General features: G+C 38.1%; 1 protein-coding gene across 1 annotated transcript in view; it reads left to right on the plus strand.

Annotated features, from left to right (window-relative positions):
* The window catches only part of ELAVL2 (ELAV like RNA binding protein 2), a 557,044-nt gene that overhangs the window by 371,807 nt on the left and 163,149 nt on the right, over positions 1 to 22,088 (plus strand). The window contains exon 12 of the mRNA XM_077148015.1: positions 7,852 to 7,967. The gene's annotated coding sequence lies outside the window, so the exon portion shown is untranslated. The remainder of the gene's footprint in view (positions 1 to 7,851; positions 7,968 to 22,088) is intronic.

Below are 22,088 nucleotides of genomic sequence, written 5' to 3' on the forward strand. Positions count from 1 at the left end.
GGAAAAACCATATCATGATTAGGCTCCAAGTTTAGTATTAATCCCCCATTGGGCAAGTACATGCATGCCATGATGCCTCCTTAGTGACAAAATTAAATATTCTTCCTAGGTGCAATAATTTGGGGGCTATTTCAGCTTAACCATTATATGCTCAATATTATTTAATCATACTGTACTCTGTTATGTGCTTGGGTTGGCAGCTGATTTGGCTAACATCTTAGGGACTCCATATACAGTCACGTTACTATTTTTATTTCAATTTGTGACAAAAAGTTGCAAATTGGAAATGTAAGATGTATTTTAACTTCCTATATCCTTATTATATACCTCTAAGCAAGCACAAGAAAATTTATCTGAAATAGTACTACAAATAAAGCAACCAGGAATATTTTATACCAAATGGTGAAGATAGGAACTTTGTTCTACTTATCTTTTACCTATTCTAGCATCAAGCACACTGCCTTGCACCTAATAAATGCTTTTTGAGGAATAATTGATTTTATTGCATACTACTAATAAAGCTAGCAGGATTTGAAAAATACATGATTTTCTGGTTTTAATATTTAATATGTATTTGGAATGTACTTGATGTCAGGGGCAAAACAATTTCTTCTGGGACACACCTTAAAATGTGCTTTAAATTGCATTATGTATCTTTGTGCTAAATACCACATCTTCTTTAGGCTCCTTTTTTTCCCTACCTCCTTCTCCTCATGTTTTTTTTGCTTCTATTTTATTCTAAAATGCCTAGGAAAGAAAGATACCAAAAAAAATATGATAATACATGCTACCTACATAGCCAAAGATGCTCAAATAACCTAATGCCAGAATATATGAAAAGTTTTCAGCATCCCTGAGATCAGGTTGGATTAAGACATCCTTCAAGGCCTCTCTCCTTTCTCTCCTCTGTCTTTGTGAGACTGCCTGCATGTCCTCTCACCTGTGTTGTCAATAAATTTTCTGCCTGAGCAACAAAAAAAAGAGGCTTCCTTCAAGATTTTAATTCTTGACCTTAGCAAGCTTAAATTCATGAAACAGAAGTGTCTGAATAAAAGTACAGAAAACTACACATGCCAAATCCTCCCACTGACCCAGAACTTGGGCAGCTAAGAGGGCATTATTTGATTTTTGATACAGCCAGAATCATGTTATCTGTACTCTCAAAGCCCCCATCTCAAACATTTAGGCAGGAAATTGTGGAGTAGGGAATGCACATGGTGTATGGCATTTGTGAAGTATGGTCCCTTTTTGTGCATTGCTTGGTGTGGGGGAAAAAAAGAAAAAACCCAGGAAGATTTTGGTAACAAGGATGCAGAGAACTGTAACTCTTAAAGGCCTCCACAAGTTCGGAGAATCAGAGTATGATTAGTGAAGGCACAGGGTAGAGGTCTCATTAATAGAACAGGTGAGAGGCTGATATTACCTGGGCGTGGTGCTTGGAGCTGATAGTCACATCTACCCTCCTCTCTAATTGGTGAAATGAGTACTGCTAACCCAAGCGGACAGAAACGAGGGTGAGGGGCCATCTGTAAAACTGCATTTTAACTATAAGTCTCTTGTTTGGGGATGAAAAGAATGGAAAAATTTATGATATGTAATTATGGTATTTCTTGATTAAAAATTTAACATTTTTGGTAACAGTGAGCATATTTTTACTGATTTTTTTAGTCCACTGATTATGGATTTGCAGTAGTTTTGTTGGTTTATCTCAACCTTTTCTAAATCAAGGAAAGAGAAACCTGGAAAACTCTGAAAAGTCATATACTACACAATTGTGAGGAAAATTTTAGGGAACTTTGACAATCTCAAAGTATAGGATAATATGGCCACTAAGAACAGCCCCAAAAAGCAATTAGGAGACCACATAAACAGAGGAAAAGATAATACGCTGAGAGGAAAATGGCAATAATGAAGTAAGGAAAGATGGCAAATATGCTGAATCTAAAATCTCAAAATTAAAATCCATAATGTATGTAAAGTGCAGAATATTTGCTGTAGAAAATTGAACCAAAATAAAGAGGAAAATAATGAAGAGGTTAAAAATGTAGAGAAAAAATTATATAGAAGAGAGCTAATTTTTATGAATTTTTTTGTAGACCAGGAGAAATAATATGATCAAGGATATAAAAGAAGAAAATTCCTTGCATAAAGACAGCCCTGTTTATTCTCCTGACAGAGAAATCATATTATTACACACAAAATAACTTGTGGGAATTCAAATGGAGACAGTTCGACACAATATTATCCAGGATGAAGAAAAAGTAATCCAGCATGCATTCAGGCGAGAAACAAAAAAAGCAGGTTACTACAGAGGCAAAGAAAAATGAATTGATCTTAGACTTGTTTTTTTTGTTTTTTTTTTCACATGGGCAGGCACCAGAAATCGAACCCGAGTCTCCAGCATGGCAGGTGAGAACTCTGCCACTGAGCCACCGTCGCCCCGTCCTTTAGGTGTCTTTTGAATCACTAAACATAAATAACATTGGAATTATGGCTAGACATTTTTGAGAACTGTGCTCTAATAATTGAATATACAGCCAAAATGTCTTTTACATATGAAGATAATATAAAAAGCCATCTAAGATATGGAAGATCTTAGAAAATACAGCAGTCATCCACCCTTTCAGAAAATAAGTAAGGTATTTTTCTGTGGCAGTATGTGTTTCTTGAAATGCAAATTAGCCCATGCTCAATTGGTACACTGGGGAAAGATGTCAATACAATGAAGTGCTACTGATTTATATTCAGTTTTCCCCAGTATGTACATATATGGTGCCATCAAATAATAACTGAATGTTAAGTACATTAACAGCCAAACATAGCACACCTTGGAGAAATGTGGTACTCTACATATGCCGTAACTGTGCTGTCATGGAAATTCTAATACCATGGTTGTCCTCAATCTTGGCCATTTTTTTGCTATTTTTTTTCCCCTCCAGGCAACCTCCTGGTTGCAGGCCCCAAACTCCTGAAATGATAAGGAAATAAGGGAAACTCAGGTTGAACTACTCAAGCTTATTTGAATTCAGTGCCTCATCAGAGCCATTTCTTCAACTCTGGGCTACCCAAGTATGCAGCAGAAGAAGGTTTCTTTGACACAGAAGTAAAACTTCAAGGATACCACCTAGGATAGCAGGAAAACAACATGAAGTGAGCCCTAGACGTCAGGATTTCAGCACGTCCTTGCAGCTCCTCTGTCTCTAGCTCTGCTGAGCATGCTGAAAACTCTTTAAAGCAGTTGGGATAGTTTTGCTAGACTTTTTAGAGTGAGATTGATGAGGAAGATGGCTGTTCCATATAGAATTGCTTTCTACACAAAACTGTAAAAATGTGTACAGTGTCTGAGGACAAAAATAAAGGTGCAAATAAAGAAATTCAACAAGCTACCCCCAAAGCCTTCCATTCTCATTTATTGTTGGCTTTAAGTACATTTGTGAACCATTTACAGAATATAATTAAAATGCACAACAAAGCAGGCTTATACTTTTTGCAGTAAGTGTTATATACGCTGCTTCTTTATGAAAGGAGGAAAAAGTAGCAAACATTGTGTACTATTTCTAATTCAGGTCAAAAGAACCAGAGCCACCCATAACTAGAATCAGCCTCTTCTGCATAACTGCAACCGCTTCTTCTCTACCTCCTGTGGGATGATAAACCTCTGCCCTTATCTGCATGCCTCACCCCCTCATTACACCTCTTCTATTAAGTTGCTTTCACGTTTTTAAAACTGTAAAATCCTATATTTACTGTAATATGTATCTTTTAGTACGAATCTAACAGGTCTCTTAAACTGTGCTCATAGTTTTCAGTGAATTTGATAGAGCATTTATTGGGTCATCATCACTGGCAGCTGGAGGAGAGACAGAATTTCCTTGCCATCATGGTCTGCACCGATTAGAGGGGAAAGCAGAGTTTTATAGTGGGTATAGACGAATAAGGCACAGAGCCAAGAGTCTACTCATATTTTTGTAAAGGTTTTTATGGTTTTTATTAATGCTCTGGCAAATTTGCTTAGATTTTGAGTGGTCTGTCCCAACCATATGGGATGCTTTTAAGTCTTTATTTCTCAATTATTTGAGTATGATATTCCTAGGATGAATTTTTTTTTATTATCTTGTTTGGGGTATCTTGAGCTTTTTAGATTTAAGGATTTAAAAGTCTTATCAGATTTGGGGTGAGCCACAGTGACTCAGCAGGCAGAGTTCTCACCTGCCATGCTGGAGCCCTGGGTTTGATTCCAGATACCTGCTTATGTACCAAAAAAAAAAAAAAAAAAGATCTTATCAGATTTAAATTTGTTGTTTTAAAATTTATATCAAATTTGGAAAGTTTTCAGCCACTATATTACTTCTTCATTCTTCCCCACCCTCAAATTCTCTCTCCCTTCTCTTTCAGTGACTCCAATTAATCATATGTTAGGCCATTTGCTATTGTCCCATGCATCACTGATCAGTCTTTATATGTTTTCTTTTTCTCTCTACATTTCATTTTGGATGCTTTCTATTGATATATCTTCATGCTTGTGCTGGTTGAAACTGTTGTGTGTCCCAGAAAAGCCAAGTTCTTTATCCTTATCCAATCTTGTGGGGGAAGGCCTATTATTTAGGTAGGATCTTTTTGATTAAGTCATTTTCATTGAAATGTGACCCAGTTGATCCCAATGGATCAATTGCGGTCTCAGTTGTGGGTGAGACTTTTTGATTAGGTGGTTTCAGTGGAGATGTGTCTCTGCCCTTTCAAGGTAGGTCTTAATCCACTTCCTGGAGTCCTTTAAGAGAGAACTGTTTTGGAAAAAGCTCAGAGCCTACACAGACAGAGACACTTGGAGATACAGAAAGAAAATGCCCCTGGGGAAGCAGTTGGAAACCAGAAACCAAAGGATGAGTGGATGCCAGCCATATGCCTTCCTAGATGACAGAGGTGTTCCAGACACATGTGCCTTTCTTGAGTCAAGGTGTCTTTCTCTGGATGCCTTAATTTGGATGTTTTTATGGCCCTAGAACTAGAAACTTGTAAACTTAATAAATTCTTTTTATAAAAGTCAATCAATTTCTGGTATATTGCATTTCTGGCAGCATTAACAGGCTAAAAATGCTCCTGCTCCTTTCTTCAACAGTGTTTCTTCTGTTCTTCAACACACGTAATATATTTTTTGTTTTAAATATTATATATTTCAAAATTATGCTTTCTATTCGGTTCATTTAAATGCCCTATCTGTCCAACCATTCTTCCATATTTTCCAAAAATTCTCCAAACATGTTATTTTAAAGACTTTGTCTTCTAGTTCTATTATCTGAGGCATGTGGAATTCATTTTTATATCGATTTTTTTTCTTGAATGTGAATTCCATTTTCTTACTTCTTTGCATGTCTAGTAATCTTTTTCCTGAAATACTGTGGGGATTGGGGTATACTGCTATTTTAATTTGTTTTCTCCAGAGACAGTAGGTGCTTTCATGGCTCAGGTGAGAAAATAACCAATAAGAGTTCCACTGTTGAATTGATCTGTGACTGATCTGTAGCTTTTAGAGGGTTGTGTTCAGCAGAGGTTAGCCCCAGCCCCTGACATTTGGTATTGCCACTAAGGCTTTTTACCACCCATGATGTCACTGAGGTGTAGTGTCATCAATTCAACCACCACTGCAACTACTTTTGCTACTGTCATATTCAACTTTTGAAACTATTTACACCCACCTTTGACAAATGAAAATTTTGTCCACTTATACCAACCTCATTTCCTAGCCTTTTAATTCTTACATATCTGGATAGTTATATCAAGATTTTAAATTTCCTTGCTGATAACTTGTATTACTTTAAAAAAATATGAAAACCTTTCTTTCTTGTTCCATCAACTTTAACATTATCTCTTTTGCTTCTCCTCTTTTATGCTATCAATATTCAATTCCCTACCCATCCTTTCTCAAAAAGTTTTAAAACAAATAACATTTGCATTAATGTGAATATTTAAATATTAATTTTCAGAGATGAATATTATACAAAGACTGAATTTCCTTTTTTCTGAAACCTATGTCACTTGCAAGAGAATGTTCCTAGCATTCTTTTTATGTTCCTGCCATTTCTCATATTCATACCACATTTTAGTTTGCTTTGTGTTTAAAGCCAGTTTCACTGTTACAGTTTGTGTGTGTGTCTGTGCATGTTTCTTTTCCTAAAATTTCCTATTAGTTTATTATTGGAAGAAGAATTTGAGCCCTTCTTACCATATTCTTAATATCTCCTAATTTCTTACTTTTTAACCTATAGATTAAAATTAACTCAATTTTTCTTCATAAGAGTATTTGCTTTGGAGCCCTTTACCTGTCTTTCTAATGCAATTATTTTTTCCCAGGCTTGATGTGTAGCTGTCTTACAACCCCTCCTACACCCATAGATTCTTTTAGTTTGTTTGTTTTTTCTTTTGTTTTTGACTTAAGAAAAAAAGGGAACTTGTTGTTTCACATAACGTAATGTCCAGAGGATATTCTAGTGTCCCTGGTTGGATCCGGGAACACAAAGGATGTCATCAGGAACTCAAGTGTCTCCATCTTTTGGCTCTTTCTTTTATACTGGCTTATTCCCTGACTGGCTCACAGTATGTGGTGAGCCCTGTTGGTTCTAGGTTTTTATCCTACAAAGTTTAGCAACCTTAGCAAAGAGAGTTTCTCTCCTGCGTTGTTCAGTAAAATTTGGATTGTATATCTCTGGGCCAGCTTAGATCACATGACTATTTCTGAACTATTTACTATGTCCAAGGAGATGGACTGTTCTGACTGACCAATTCTGAATTATATATCTGCCCATGAAGTTCAAGTTTGGGTCATCCCATGTAAACCACATGGACTGAGACTATGGAAAGGTGGTTCCAAGAAACATCAAGGTGGTTATACAACTATAGAATGGATGTTAAGGTTTCAAAAACAACTGATATCTCTGATAAGACCAGATGCTGAAAAACTCTGCTCATGAAGTTCAATAGTAACAATTGGTGTTATTTCTTCTGTGACAATAAATGAAAGTATTCTGAAAATACTATGAGGGACAAATAAGCTTGCCTAGATAAATATGTTTGTCCTTTTCTCAGGAAGCCTGTAATCTATTTGAATGGAATCATACTTGTGTGCAATAGCATACTTTGGATGAGTTTAAATATAAGCCAACTGAGTGGTCATAAATCTGACAGTCCAACCTTCTTGCTGATGTGAAGCAAGACAACAAATCCCCACTGGCAAACAGTTCTGCGATGGTATTCGAATCAGGGCTAAATTTTACATTCAGTGAAACTTTCACTGAACACAAGAAACTTTCTTGTGTTCCTTTAAATCTTTTGACAAGTTTAACTTGAGTTAATGGCACCATTGCTAGTACCTCACCTATTATTTTTATTGTATTTCTCTCTTATTTTATTGGAGTATGCAGTCCAATAAAATGATTCATGGCAGTGTTTACATGCTTGAAAAGGAATTTTATTTTGCCTTTGTGCTTGATTACTTGTTTGGCTTTTACATTGAATTATAAATTTAAAAGGATTTTCTTTCCTTCTCATGGAAGGCTTTACTATTCTGTCTTTCAAAAACAGCTAGCTGGAAAGTCAGGGACACACCAGCTGCCATCTCCTTGCCCTCCCCTACCACCACCCTCCTTTTCTATTGCAGCAGAAGTTTCTGTTTCCATTCTGCAGTCTAGGGGCTGCCGTTAGGTCTAATAAAAGGCCTGACCCTAACTTAAACCCAGAAACTGGGAACTAGCAGCCACAGCTGCTTATTTACGTGGGAACTCTCAATAGCAGAGCCCCTCCCGTGGGTTCTATAAATACCTTCAAGGCCACATAGATTTGTCTTTCCTCTCCCGACAGGAAGTGGGGCTTACAGAGCTGCTATCCCCAGATGCTCGCCCCAGCAGTTTTGGCCTCTCCGGGAGACCTGCCACACTGGGGTCGCTTTCCTTGCTCTTTTGGACCCTTCATGCTGGGTGAGTAATAAAGTGGGCATTTGCTGAAAGTTTCTGTTGTGCCTGAACCTGTGCTCCCGCCCTGCACTGTAGAGCAACTTCCTCCATTCAACTATTGGCATTGCTGAGAAGCATAGGTGAGCCAGGTTTTCCTTCCTCTGCAGACAACTTGTTTCATTTCTTTAAAGGCTGCCAAGACCTTCTCTTCATCCTTGATAATCCACTAGAGAGATGTAGTTGTTGGGCTGTTTCTCTATTTTGACATTCTCCTTAAAGGAAACAAAACAGTAGTCTAGTCCTGTTCCTTTCCCACGCCCAAATCTTGTCGTATCTACCTGCTCCTTCTAACCCTCCAGGAAAATGTTTACATAATATTTGTGGTTGCTTAGAATATGGATAGCATTGTCTCTGTATGTATTTGTGCGTGTATTTGTTTATATAAACATTATCATACTCTACATGTTTTTCTACAACTGGGTTCTATCATTCAGCATTATACCTGGGGTACTTATTATTGCATATGATCTAACAAATTTATTTTAGCTGTTGCATATTTTTTTATTTACATTGGATATTTGTTTGTAGTATTCTGTGAAGTACCTGCCTTTTTCCCGCTTACCGCTGTGGATCTATTGTTTATTTGCCCTCTATTTTTGATTCAGATGAGTTTTTTATATATTAGGGTTACTAGTCCTTTTTTAGGTATATAAGTTGCGAACACTTTTTCCAGTAAAGTATTTGTTTTAATTTTGCTCCTGTTGTTTTCTTTCCTTCCGAATATTTTAGTTTTTATGTTGCTAAATTCGTTAGTGTTTTCCTTCATGATTTTTAATTTATGTCTTATTTAAGGAGGCTTATCCCATCCTAATGCATTAAGATATTCTCACATATTTGTTTTTAATATTTTGGATTTTTTTCCATATTTATGCTTGTAGTTTATTTGTAACTAACTTTTGTGAATTCTGTAAAGTGGAAATCTACCACCCTTCCCAATAAAGATAACCAATTGATCATAAAATTATATTGAACATTTTTCTTTCACTGGTTTGAAATACTGATCTGGTACGTTAAAGGTCTTTAAAAATATTACTCGAATATATTTTTCCCATACATTCATGAGTTAGATGTTGGGATCTCGGCTATTTTTAATTTGTAACCAGAATAGCAGTATTCTAATTTTAGTTTTATTGGTTGTTATAAGTAGACAATTATATCATCTGCCAGTGCTGAAAGTTTGTCTTTTCTTTTCTCTCTCTCTCTCTCTCTCTCTCTCTCTCTATATATATATATATATATATATATATATATATATATATATATATATATAGGGTCTCCGGCATGGCAAGTAAGAACTCTGCCTGCTGAGCCACTGTGGCCCACCCTCTAATCTTTATATTTTATACCTTTTTTTCGTGATGAACTGGCTAGAACTTGAGTACAGTGTTCAGTTGTCTCTATAATAGCAGGGAACATGTTTTGTTCCTGATTTTAAAGGGAATGCTTCAGTAGATTGCCCTTACATATGATTTTTGCTATAGATTTCTGTTGTATATTCTTTATCCTTTATCAGATTAACAAAATTTACACACACAGACATAGCATATTGGGTACACACAAACTGTAGATAAAAACATCGTGTGATTTTTTTCCTCTAAGTGGTGGATTATGGTGATTTTTTTCTTCCTTATTTGCAATTTAAAAAGGATTTTGAAGAACATTTATTATTTTTGGAAAAAAAAATAAAAAATAAAAGAAATTGCTGTTTTGGAAGAAAAGGAGCCTTTAAACTGTGAGTTACTCGTTCCAAACTACTAGAAAAAGGCCCAAATTCTCAATGGTAGTCCATGTCCAACTATTTGCTTTATAATAAGGTTTACTAAAGTTCATTCCTGAGGATGTTATTTATTATTTCGTGGAAAAAATTTTATGATCAAATACATGAGGAAAATGCAGGGGTAAAATAAAGTTAAACGTTATTTATTTAATGCAAAATTTTCTTGGAAACTTGAATATTCAAATGTGAAGAATGAAACTCCAATAGAAGAATCAGAAACTAGCATCTTATCTTTTTCCAGATCATCTCTTAATCAATGTCTTAGTCTTTTCTATTGTTCAGTGTACTTTGTTTTTGTATGGGCAGGCACTGGGCATCCAACCTGGGTCTATGGCATAGGAGGCAAGAACTCTGCTACTGAGCCACCGTGGCTCACCTTGTTCAGTGGACTTTAATGTTGCATTTATAAAAGAAAAGAAACGGAAAAAAGTCCATGCTGTGTGTGCCATATTCATCACAGTTTACTCCAGCAGCACTATGGAATAAAGATTTGTAGCAATAGCCAGACAACTTTACTCTTACTAGTTTTAGAAAGTAAACCAAGTAAGCCAAAAATTTTGTCAACTTCTGTTTTGCCCTCCAGAGGATAAGATTAGGTGCTGTGCATATGGAGTGATTTGATCAGTGAGTGAAAAAGTATTTGCAAATTCCCCTTTGGGGAATGGTGAGAATGGGGGAAAATTCAACCTCCCCGCGTTGAATCCTTGGTGTTCTCGCAAGCGGTGTGGACAACCAAAGCTATAGGCTGAGCCCCCAGTCTTGGGGTTTGTTCATATGAAATTTAACCCCACAAAGGATAGGTCAAGCCTATCTTAAAATTAGGCCTGAGAGTCACCCCCAGGAGGACCTCTTTATTTGCTCAGATGTGGCCTCTCTCTCTAGCCGACACAACAAGCAAACTCACCACCCTCCCCCTGTCTACGTGGGACATGACTCCCAGGGGTGTGGACCTTCCTGGCAATGTGGGACAGAAATCCTTGAATGAGCTGAGACTCAGCATCAAGGGATTGAGAAAACCTTCTAGACCAAAAGGGGGAAGTGTGAAATGAGACAAAGTATCAATGGCTGAGAGATTCCATACAGAGTTGAGAGGTTATCCTGGAGGTTATTCTTATGCATTAAGTAGATATCACCTTTATATCCAAGATGTAATGGAGAGGCTGGAGGGAACTGCCGGAAGGTGTGGAGCTGTGTTCCAGTAGCCGTGTTTCTTGATGATGATTGTATAATGATATAACTTTCACAATGTGAATGTATGATTGTGAAGGCCTTGTGTCTGATGCTCCTTTTATCTGCCTCTTTGGCAGACGAGTAGAACATATGGAATGGGGATAAATAATAGGGCGAACGAATATTAAAATAAATTTAGTTTGAAATACTGGTGATCAATGAGGGGGAGGGGTAAGGGGTATGGTATGTATAATTTTATTTTTTTTCTGTTTTTGTTTTATTTTTCTTATGTCTTTTTATTTCTTTTTCTGAATTGATGCAGATGTTCTAAGAAATGATGAATATGCAACTAAGTGATGATATTGTGAATTACTGATTGTATATGTAGAATGGAATGATCACATGTTGATGTTTTAGTATGCTTGTTGATAATTTTTTTTAATTAATTAAAAAAAGGATTAGGTACTGTGCATATGGAGATGAAAGAACCAATGTTTATGGTGTTATGGAATGAGTGTGGCCCTCAAGGGGTTTCCCGTCTAATAAGACTTATACTAAGAGTTTTCCTTTTGTTCTAATGCATCAGTAAGACCACTGATAGCAGTCTTTCTTTTTACCAAATGAGAAAACAGAGGTAGGGGTGGATTGGTGTTGAACCCAAGTTCACGCAAAGTACAATATCAGTTGGGAACAGAACGGATTCATTTGACTACACTTGCAGTATCTTCGTTAATTGACCTGATTTCCTCTCTTACAAAGTGGATGTAAATAAGAGATTAACTATAGGGAAGGGAAAAGTGAGTGAGTGGGAGCTGAGCATTTTGGAATATCAAAATAATTTAATTGGATCCCTAATGAATTAAGATGTGTGGGAGTCCAAATTATATCCCAAACATCAAGCCTGCATAAAGCTAATTTAAAAATAATTTAAATGAACTAAATAGAATGAGTGTCTCATGCTAATAGGAAGAATGCAAAAAATCACAATGAATATGCTGAAAAGAATTTTAACATTATACCATAATTATTAAACTTGTATTTCAATAAAGCAGGAAAGTTTGAATCTGCTTGAAGTATGAAAAATGCCAATCATCTATAATCTAATTTGAAACACTATAGGTATTATTGAACAGAGAGTAAATCTGTTGGTTTAGTTCATTTTAATGACCAACATATATTGCTGAAAGTGACCCTAGTTCTTGCCAAGTAATGGGTATGGAAATATAAAGTGGTCCTTAGAGATTTCTACAAAATTGCATTTGGCACCTTATGTTTGTGAAGCCTGAATGCAGAATCTATTTTTGCCTGCTCCCTATCATGCTCTGCTTCTCTCTGAACTTTGAAGACTCCTTTTTGTGTCCTCCAGAAGCTCAGTGAGCCATTCTTCTGCTATGACTACCCAAAGCACCCAACTGAAATGCTGTTGTCTCCACTTAAGAGATCAATGACCCAAGGTTACTTTTCATTCCTTCTTTGAGGGGCAGCCAGGACTAGGCATATACACTTTAGCAACTTATTATGCCTCTTGCACTATGGATTCTATATAGTAAGTCCTATCTTTTGGGATTATAGTATATAAATATCAAATGGAATTGAAGTGGCATATGATCGTGATCTTCATTTGGGAGGGAAAGAGAAGGATTAGGACAGAGTGAAATGATGCTTTGACCTTCTCACATGATTTCTTGTTCCGGGCCTTTTTTCAGCACAGGATCTCTATGGCTTAATTGCTCAAGGATTCCCTAGGTGAGAGGTTAATCTGCATCAGAGAAAAGCTAAGCACTCAGGTACCTATCCTGCTTTTGATTCAGCAATGGACTTTCCTGCCCCTTCTTCAACTGTTGAATCCTACCCAGGAACTCTCAGACTTTGGGCTTTAACAAGAAAGCAAAGTGGGAAGAGAGATTCAAAACAATGATTAACTTCTCTCTATTCTTCCCTTGGGTAAGTGGTGGGATAGGAGATTAACCAGCAACTGAATAAGAAGAAGGACATTTTGTGGCCCCTATCTCCTAAAAGTGCAGGATTTGGGATGTTCCTGCATCAGCGTCAACTCCAGTGACTAGTTAAGGAATCTGCAGAGCAGCCTCCTTCTCTCCCCAGTTCATTATCTCTCTTCCCCTCAGTGGGTTCCAAGAATTATTTGCTTGGCTTAAAATAAAAGCAACATTAGTTATATTCATTTGTGTTAACTGTCTGACTTTTATGCCCAATGAACTTGCGATACTATAACAATTATTCAAATCATTAAGTATGTGTTGGATTAACTCTGATATAAATTACATGTGGTAATAGCACTGAGCTTTATTTAAATGAAGTTGATGGTGTTTCTCGTCAAATGTGATCATTTGATCTTAAGTTTTAAAATTTTGAGAAGTTGATAATAATTCAAGAAGTTTATAATCATTAAAGTGTTGCATTGAAGTGTTGAATACAACTGTGACTATACGTTCACTCATTCAATTAATACCCTCAGCTAATATTTATTCAATGTCTGGTACTGTATTAGGAGATAATGATTCAGATATGAAAGCCATCTTTCCAACTTCTACAAACTAACAGTCTAGGATGGGAGATAGAGAAGTAAGCAGACATTTATAACACATGTGATAGGCTAGTAGATAAGATACGTGCGGGGAACCTCACCCAGACTGAGGGGTGGGGAAGACTAGGAGAGAGTAGGGAGGCTTCCTGGAGTAGGTGACACTGGAACTGAATCTAAGAGTTAATCACTCTTAATGGAAGAGTAGAGACAGGGAGGTCCAGGTAAGGAAGCAGCCCCAGTAGGGGCAAAAAAGCAAAAAAGGCATGACACATTTAGAGAACTGCATGAAGTCTGATGTGACTATAGACTAGTGAGTGATGGGGAAAGTAGAAGGGATGATGTCAGGAATATAGGCAGGGCCAGATAATAAAGGGCTTTAGATAACTCATTCTTAGTAGGAAAGAACGACCTATTTATCAGGTATTTCAGTTTCTTGGCCCAATGCTTATCTGTTATGTAATGCTTTTCCTTTGAAGTAAGTTTTTACCGAGCTACTACCATATCCCTAGCATCGTGCTATATCCTGTGGTGAGTATGTATTTGCTACAAGGAGTTCTCAAATGAGTTATTACCTGAGCATGGATTTTTGTTATGTCATGTCAAATTTAGGAAACTATAACTGATAAAGAGTAAGCATACTTTCTCTTATTAAATGGTCTATATTTTTAAGCAAAATGTGTTATCTGTATATCATCTACCATTAATTATCATCTTCATTAGTATCTATCTATAATGTTGAAATGAAATTTTATTAAAACCAGTTGGTGTCTGTGCTATTGAAACAGAGTGGGAGGCTTTATATTCCATCTAGGGTAGATGACGGAGATTTCTCTGCTTTGAAGGATGCGTAAGAATAGGCTGGCAGAAGAACGAGGAGAGGATGTGTAAGACGGGGGTAGCACATGAATGGCAATAAGGTGAGTGAAATGACTGTGCTGGTTTAAAAGGATTAGGTGCCCTAGAAAAGCCATGTCTTAATTCTGATCCCATCATGTGGAGACAACTGTTTCTTTTAATCCCTTTTCAATGATGTAGGTTGGAGATTTGATTAGATTATCTCCACGGAGGTGTGACTTGCCCAATTGTGGGTATGAACTTTTGAATAGAGGAAGATGTGATGCCACGTATTCCAGGTGGGTCTTGATTACTTTACTGGAATTCTTTAAACAAGGGAACATTTTGGAAAAGGCTGAGAGATTCTGAAAGAGCAGAGCCACGACAGGATGATAAAGCAGAGAGCCCATGCCACCAGAGACCTTTGGAGATGAGGAAGGAATACTGTCCCCAGGGGGAGCTTTATGAAACAAGAAGCCTGGAGAGAAACCTAGCAGACATCACCGAGTTCACCATGTGCCTTTTTGAGAGAAACCCTGAACTTCATCGGCCCTTCTTGAGTGAAGGTAACCTCTTATTGGTGCCTTTATTTGGACATTTTTATAGACTTGCTTTAATTTGTATATTCTTATGGCCTTAGAACTGTAAACTACCAACTTATTAAATTCCCCTCTTTAAAACCCATTCTGTTTCTGGTGTATTGCATTCCAGCAGCTAGCAAACTAGAGCAGTGCTTTTCCAATATAAAGCAGCTGTGAACTATATCAGTTCTTGTAGCACTGATTTCCAGTCAACTGGGCAAAGTATAGAATCTCAAAGTGCAGGAAGAAAGATAGGAGACTTTAAATAACTATGGTATACATGTGATGGAGTCTCCAAAATGCATTTAGAGTCTTAGAAATTAGGAAAAAATGACCTTTTAATGCTGCTATATGATGGTAAGACAGGACTCCTTGCTTGATAAGTTCCACTATACTTTCTGTTGATATGAAGGTCCTACTTTTGATTTTTGGTGCCAGGGCAATCTGGTAATATTGTCACTGGGCACAATGCATCTGGGAGCTTGTTTGCTAGCCTAGAGTGTTAGGGAACTCTCATCCTAGTCATGAACTTTCCAACATATGTTCTATAATATTGTTGAGCAATTATTTCTCGAGAACCTACTTTACAGCAGATTCTTTACACATGCTATTTCTAAAATTCATACAGCATTTTTTTTTATGAATCCTATTTTGCAAGTAAGGAGATTGGCCATGAGTAGTGAAGTAATGGTCTATCTTATCCTGGAGACAGTGCTATCCATCTTGTATCACATGACCCTCACAAATAAATCTGATTTTCTCCAGGTCAGTTTGGTCCTTATTCACTCTGCTGAAGGCTCTGAGGGATTTTTAAATTCTATTTAATAAGTGTAATTCAGTTTTTAATTGAGATGTAATTCATGTACTATAAAATTCACACTTTCAAGGGTAAAATTCAGTGGTTTTTAGAATATTCACAAGGTTGTGCAACTGCCACCATTATCTAATTCTGGATGTTTTTAGCTCCATGAAAATAAAATCCATCCATATAAGCAGTCACTCCTCATTACCCTATTCCCCCCAGCCCCTGGCAACCACTAATCCGATATCTGTCCCTATGAATTTGCCTATTCTTGTCTTTTCGTATAAATAGAACTATACAATATTGACTTTCTATGTCAAGCTTCTTTCAGTTTGTGTAATATTTTCAAGGTTCATCATGTTGTAGCACATATCAGTACTCCATTCCTTTGTATGACTGAATAATATTCTGTTGTATAGATATGTCATATTTAGGTTACCCATTCATCAGTTGATGGACTTTTGGCTATTTTCTGCTTTGGGGCTATTGTGAATAATGCTGCTCTGGCTTTGGGGCTTTAGGCTGTATCAGGAACCTATTGACATATGACTTATCACATTGTATTGTAATTATGTGGTGACTTGTCTCATTCTCCTGCTATTCTGTTAATTCCAAAAAGGCAAGAAGCATATTTGACTTAACCATTATATTGGGCAAAGTATATCCACATAAGGAACATGGGAATGAATAAATAAAAGAAAAAGCTCTAGGTTAGAAATATAAATTGTTCATCTAGATTACCTTATGTCACTTAGTGGAGGGATATAGCCTTCACTCTTTTGAGTATATATTTAAGGTAAAGTTTCTGCTCTAGATTTTTACTGACAGTTTTGATTGTTGGGAGAGTGAAGGTTACATTGATATAGTAGCCTCATAATTTGCTTAGTTGAGTTTGAGTGTTATCACCTATCAACAAAAGTCAGAGGAAAGTTAAATTTGTTATGACAGCTTGAGCTGGGAGCATTTGGGACATCCATTAGTGAGGGAAGTAGACCATGATCCCAAGTTTGTCTGTTGTCTTGCCAATTAAACCTGCCTGCCTGGGCATGTATCACTGCCCCACAATGGGAGGCTTCCCATGTGGCAACACTGAACAAGCCCATCTGTATTAAATTTGAGTTCTCTTTTGCTTCTCTCACTCCCTCTTTTCTTAATTCTTCCTTGCTCATCTCTGAATTCGTTCAGGCAGATTTTCTGTATTGAGTGCAACATACTGCCTAACTCTCAGTTATCTCTTTCAAAGATAGGATGATTTTATCGGGCAAATTCATCTCACTCTGGTTGTTGGGGCTTGTCTTTCTTCTGGGATGGGTTGCTCAGTTCCTTAGACCTATTTCTCTCTCCTGAACCCAGCAAGAGCTCCTGAGGGATGGCTGGGCGTGGAGGAGGCTATAGTGGCAACTCTGAATGTGGCAAGAGCTCTGACAGCCTTTGCTTCCCCCTCCCTCCTGCATCTGCCTACTCCTCAGCCTAGTGAGAATGACAGGAAGGGAGATGGGAGCTGCCAGGTTTCCTGTGTGCATGTCTGTGGGAGGGAGACGAGGAGGGCTGGCAGCCACAAACTAAGTGGGCTCCATTCCACCTATCTTTTCTGATTAAAGCGAAGCAGATTCAGTCTGCTGCCTGTGAGCTGTGGTGGGAGCCCTAGCTCAGAGACAATTCCTGGAATGAGTGTTCTAGATGCTGTATTCACTTCTACCCCTAAAGTAATTTATAGGCTGTGGAGTTGAGAAGTCTAGAGCTGTCTGTAGAATATGGTTGGTGTTTGGATGATAATCTCAATGTCCTACTTTATAAACTTTAAAAAAGATGCTGCAAACATTTAAATAAAGATGTCTTTAAAAGTCTAAAGCATTTTTGGTGTGGCATCCTATGACTTCAATTTTTATGTTACTATATTGCTGCTGCTATCTCCCAAATGGGAGAAGATGGGTTTGGCTTCCAAGTGGTTCCTGTAAAGTCTATGATTTAAAGATCCAATGAATGCATTTTTCTTCATTTAAACTTTTGTTCCTGCAGATTGCAACAGATTCAAGGTCTTCCTGGGTTCTATGAATGTTTCTCTTCTTTTACATGAATCCTTCCTTCCTCAGTCCAGACTAGAGGAGGACTGTCAAGAATCACTATGACATAGAGGTCATACTTTGGGCCTGAGTCTCCACAGTGGAATATCTGGGAGCCAAAGCCCTGCTGGTAGTATCTTGGCATAGCTCATGGATTCTTCTGAGGGCAAATATAGTTTTACTGTGTGCTTGAAATTAATCTCTGCTCCACCATTGGAGAGGTTAATGGCTGCTGCCCTTTTAGACACTCACTTCATGCTGCTGTGCCATCAGCCCTGGCCTTCCCGTTACGTGGATGATGGACTTCAGGTGCCCTCAGTCACTGTGGTTACTTTCCTGGTCACTTCAGTTGCTGCCTAAGCAACAAAGGGTGCTCTAGTAAAGTTTTTCTTTTTCCATTTTCTCTGCTATCGCTCAGAGGGATTCTACTGTAAAATTTTTTTAAATTAAACTTTTTGCTTAGCTTCCCACTTTCTTGAGAAAGTTGAAATACATTTTACTGGGATATATTGGAGGCTATTTCAGAGGCAATACTATGTTGCCCCAAAGTAACCCCTGGTAATCAGGCTCTCAAGCTGGATACCAGGTGCTTCAACTTTTTTCTATATGAGTGTAAGTCCCCTCATCTTTTTATACTGTCTTAACCTCTCGGCATTAGCCATGCCAAATTCCTTATCACTTTTTTTCCTAAGTGGGGGTTGTGTGTGTAGGGTGGATATTGGGTGTTGATAAATAGGATTGTTGGGGCTTTACTTGGGGGTGTTAGGATAAACTTTGTTATTGTGTGGTAACAAACAACTCTAAAATCTCAGTGGCTTAAAACAAAACAAATTATCTCTTGCCAACATTTACATGTCCAAAGAAAAAGACATTGCAGTTACTTAGGAACTCAGACTGATGGAGACTTGAACATCTTATGATGCCTCTTCTCAATGTGATGTTCAGTGTTTGCTGTGATAAGGGAGAAGCACAGAGACACCTCTCATAAATGCCTCCACCAGGAAGGCGTTGCTTCTGTTCACATGCCATTGGTCAAAATCAGTCAAACAATGCATGTAATTTCACAGGAAAAGAGGACTAAGAATCTAGGTGCATGTTCAAAGGGAAGGGATGGGGCTTAGCTAGCAAGTAACCTTGAAGAGGTTTGAGTGGGTTGGGAGGTACAAATGATGTTTTGGTTTCCTAGGCTGGTTAAGCAAATATCATGAAATGGTTCACGTGAAACAGTGGGGATTTATTCATTCATGGTTTGAGGCTGGGGAAAAAAACCTAAATGAAGGCATCATCATGGTGAAGCTTTTCCCCTGAAGACCAGCATTCTGGGGCTGGCTGCCCGTAATCCTTGGTCCTTATCTTTTCGCCTAGCAAGGCACATGGCAGCATCTGCTAGTCTCTCCTTTCTCTTCCAGCTTTCATTGATTTCCACTTCTTGCTATCAATGCTTTCTCTCTGCCTGAATTTCATTCCTCTTGTAAGGACTACAGTAATAGGATTAAGACCCATCCTGATTGAGTTGACCACACCTTAACTGAAGTAACCTCTTCAAAAGGTCCTATTTACAATGGGCTCACACCTAAAGGGATGGATTAAATTTAAGAACATGTTTTTCTGGGGGATGTAGAGCTTCAAACCATCACACAAGATAAGCCCAGAATTTCTGCGATTGATTTGCTGCTTATGGCATTTACTATTTCTTTCAAGAGTGCCTAAGGAAACTGAAATCAATGCATGCCTTCTGTAACTAAATAGTGCTCTTGCATAAGTACAGCCACTTGGAGGCATCTCTTACTAAGAGCATGAAATGCCGCAGGAGTGTCTGGAGCGGTAGATCTCAGCCATGGGGCCGCCCTGCCAAGCCTTGCTCATGTTTTGCTGCCACCGAGAGATTAAGGAAACTGTGGGACTCATCCACATGCGTGAATCCAGTTTGCTACCTCTGCCTGGTGGGCCTGCACCACCTGCCCATAGGAAGGATGGCAGTCTCTCTGGGTTTGAAGCAAGAGTCTGTGGTGACATGAGGCCAGTCCCACAGCCACTTAGTGAGCTTGTGAGAGGCTTATGACACATCTTCTATGACTTGCTTTAAGTAAAATAGAATGTAGGAAAAGTACAACTTTTTAAATGGTAGAGAATACTCAGTCATTTTCTTATACTTCATAAAACAACTTTATTAATATAGCCTATCTTATTTAGTTCTTAACAAGGGTAATAACTACTTTTGGTCCCCTTGCTGGCTTTTTTATCTTCCTAGCCATGACCAGCACCTACATTCTAAAACTTTCTAAATAGTTTGTAACTTTCTGTCTCCCCCACTAGGATTCAGTCTCCTTGAGGGCATTTTCATCCCCAACTGCTGTATCTTCAAGGCCAGGAACAGTGCTTGACATAGTGAAGTCCCTCATCAACTAGCTATTAATAAATGAATGAGTAATAGTAATTTTTTTTGTAGCAGAATGATATACAGTGCTGCCTCCAAAAATGATGTTCCCTTATTACATTCCTCTCAGTTACAAATTTATTAATTATGGAAGGTAGTTTCCTGCTTTATCTTCATTCACTTAATATTTTTTGAACACCCACTTAGTACAAGGCATTGTGCATACATCAGTGAATAAAACAAAGATCCCTGACCCCATAGAGCCATAGAGCTTTCCTTTCCCAAGGGCTGCAGATGGAGGAAGATGGTTAGTAAACAAAATAAATAAACTATACAATATATTGGAAAGTGAAAAATGCTGTGAAACAAAGACAAACCGAGTAATCGAAGGGGAGTAGAAGTGCCAATGGTGGGTGGGGGAAGGGAGGAGCAGACCATTAATTTGGGTGGGTGAAGGGAAGCCTCATTGACCAGGTGAAGTTCAAACAGAAGGAGGTAAGGGAGCCTAGTGATTAGGGTGAGGAGGTGGGGGTGGGGTGGGTTGGGAGAGTACTCCCAGGAGAAGCAATAGCTGCGGCTCAGTAAGGAGGCCAGTGTGAATGATGCTCAGAGAGTGAAGGTGATTTGATGTAGCAATGTGGAGATTGGACCCTAGGGTGCTAAGACAAGTCCTCAGATCTGTCATGTGGTGATAGCTGAGTCTAGGCTACAGATGAGGAGGGTTTGGATCAGGGCTATGGTGGTTGGGTGGTAAGAAGAAGTGGTCAGATTCCTCAAATATTTCACAAATTCATGTCCTGTGGCTGCTTTCTGCCCTGCCTGATTGCAGGTAGGGACAAACAGGTACATTCAGAGGTCATCAGACTCTGCCTACCAGTGTCCAGATTCCTCTGTTCCTACTCTGTCCCTTCCACTAAGGAGAACCTTCTCTCTTTTCTGGGGGTATTATATCTCCTGGCACCTTCTTTTCATATCAAACAGCAGTACTTACTGATGGATTATGGATTGAAAGTCGTTTGAGTTTTTAGCCTTTTCTTCATGAATTGTTGAATATAAAGTGTGTACCATCTTTACAAGGAATTTTGAGCATCACCCATATAGAAGCACTATGGCCCTAGAACCCAACTGGTTGTATCAATTAATGTTCCTTGTCTTTTAAATTTGGCCCCTCAAACCAGAAGATCTACTCCATAGATGGGTCTGAAACCATCCTGACAGTCTTTGATTGAAGTAGGTATGATTGAAGTAGGGTCAGAAAAATAAGCCTGGGGGTGCCCGACAATTAGTGGGCAGATGACCTGGACTAGGAGAATTTGAGGCTGGGGCCAGTGTCATTGGCCAGATCCTTTCCATTCAATCAACCCCCATCCCCAACTGCTCTTTCTGTCTCTTCTTTCCCCTTTCTTTTTATTCTATCTCTCTCATCAAATCAGAAACAAAACTCCAAACTTCTCTAATTTTCTCATGTAGAGCACTTAATCGTTGATACCTTCAGAGTCTCAGTTTCTATCAGAATGAGGTGTTTTCCCAAGTATAGTTTGTTTCCTCACAAAGAAGAATTCTGATGCCAGGCATTACTATAAAAAATTGTTTAAAAATCTCATTACTGATGTCACGCAACAGGAAACAATCCTTTTATTTTTTGGAGGTGATGAATCACAAATTGAGACAGTTAAATTCATAAAATTCTTTAATGAGAGAGTCAACTCAACACAACACAGGAATCTCTTGAATGCTGGAAGTGGAAGGTTTGCTGGAGTTTATGAGTCTGGTATTGGTTGGGTTGATTTCGGGGTGTCTTTGAGGCTCTTGCTTTTCTAAGAGGCTTTTGTTCACTTACCCATGTCAGCTTCCATATCTACATACATATATAAATTTGAGATATTACTCCTTCAACGACTTTAATGGCATAATAATCTATCATAATCTTAACCCC

This window comes from Tamandua tetradactyla, chromosome 2 (assembly GCF_023851605.1).
Source record: "Tamandua tetradactyla isolate mTamTet1 chromosome 2, mTamTet1.pri, whole genome shotgun sequence".
Taxonomy (NCBI): Eukaryota; Metazoa; Chordata; class Mammalia; order Pilosa; family Myrmecophagidae; genus Tamandua; species Tamandua tetradactyla.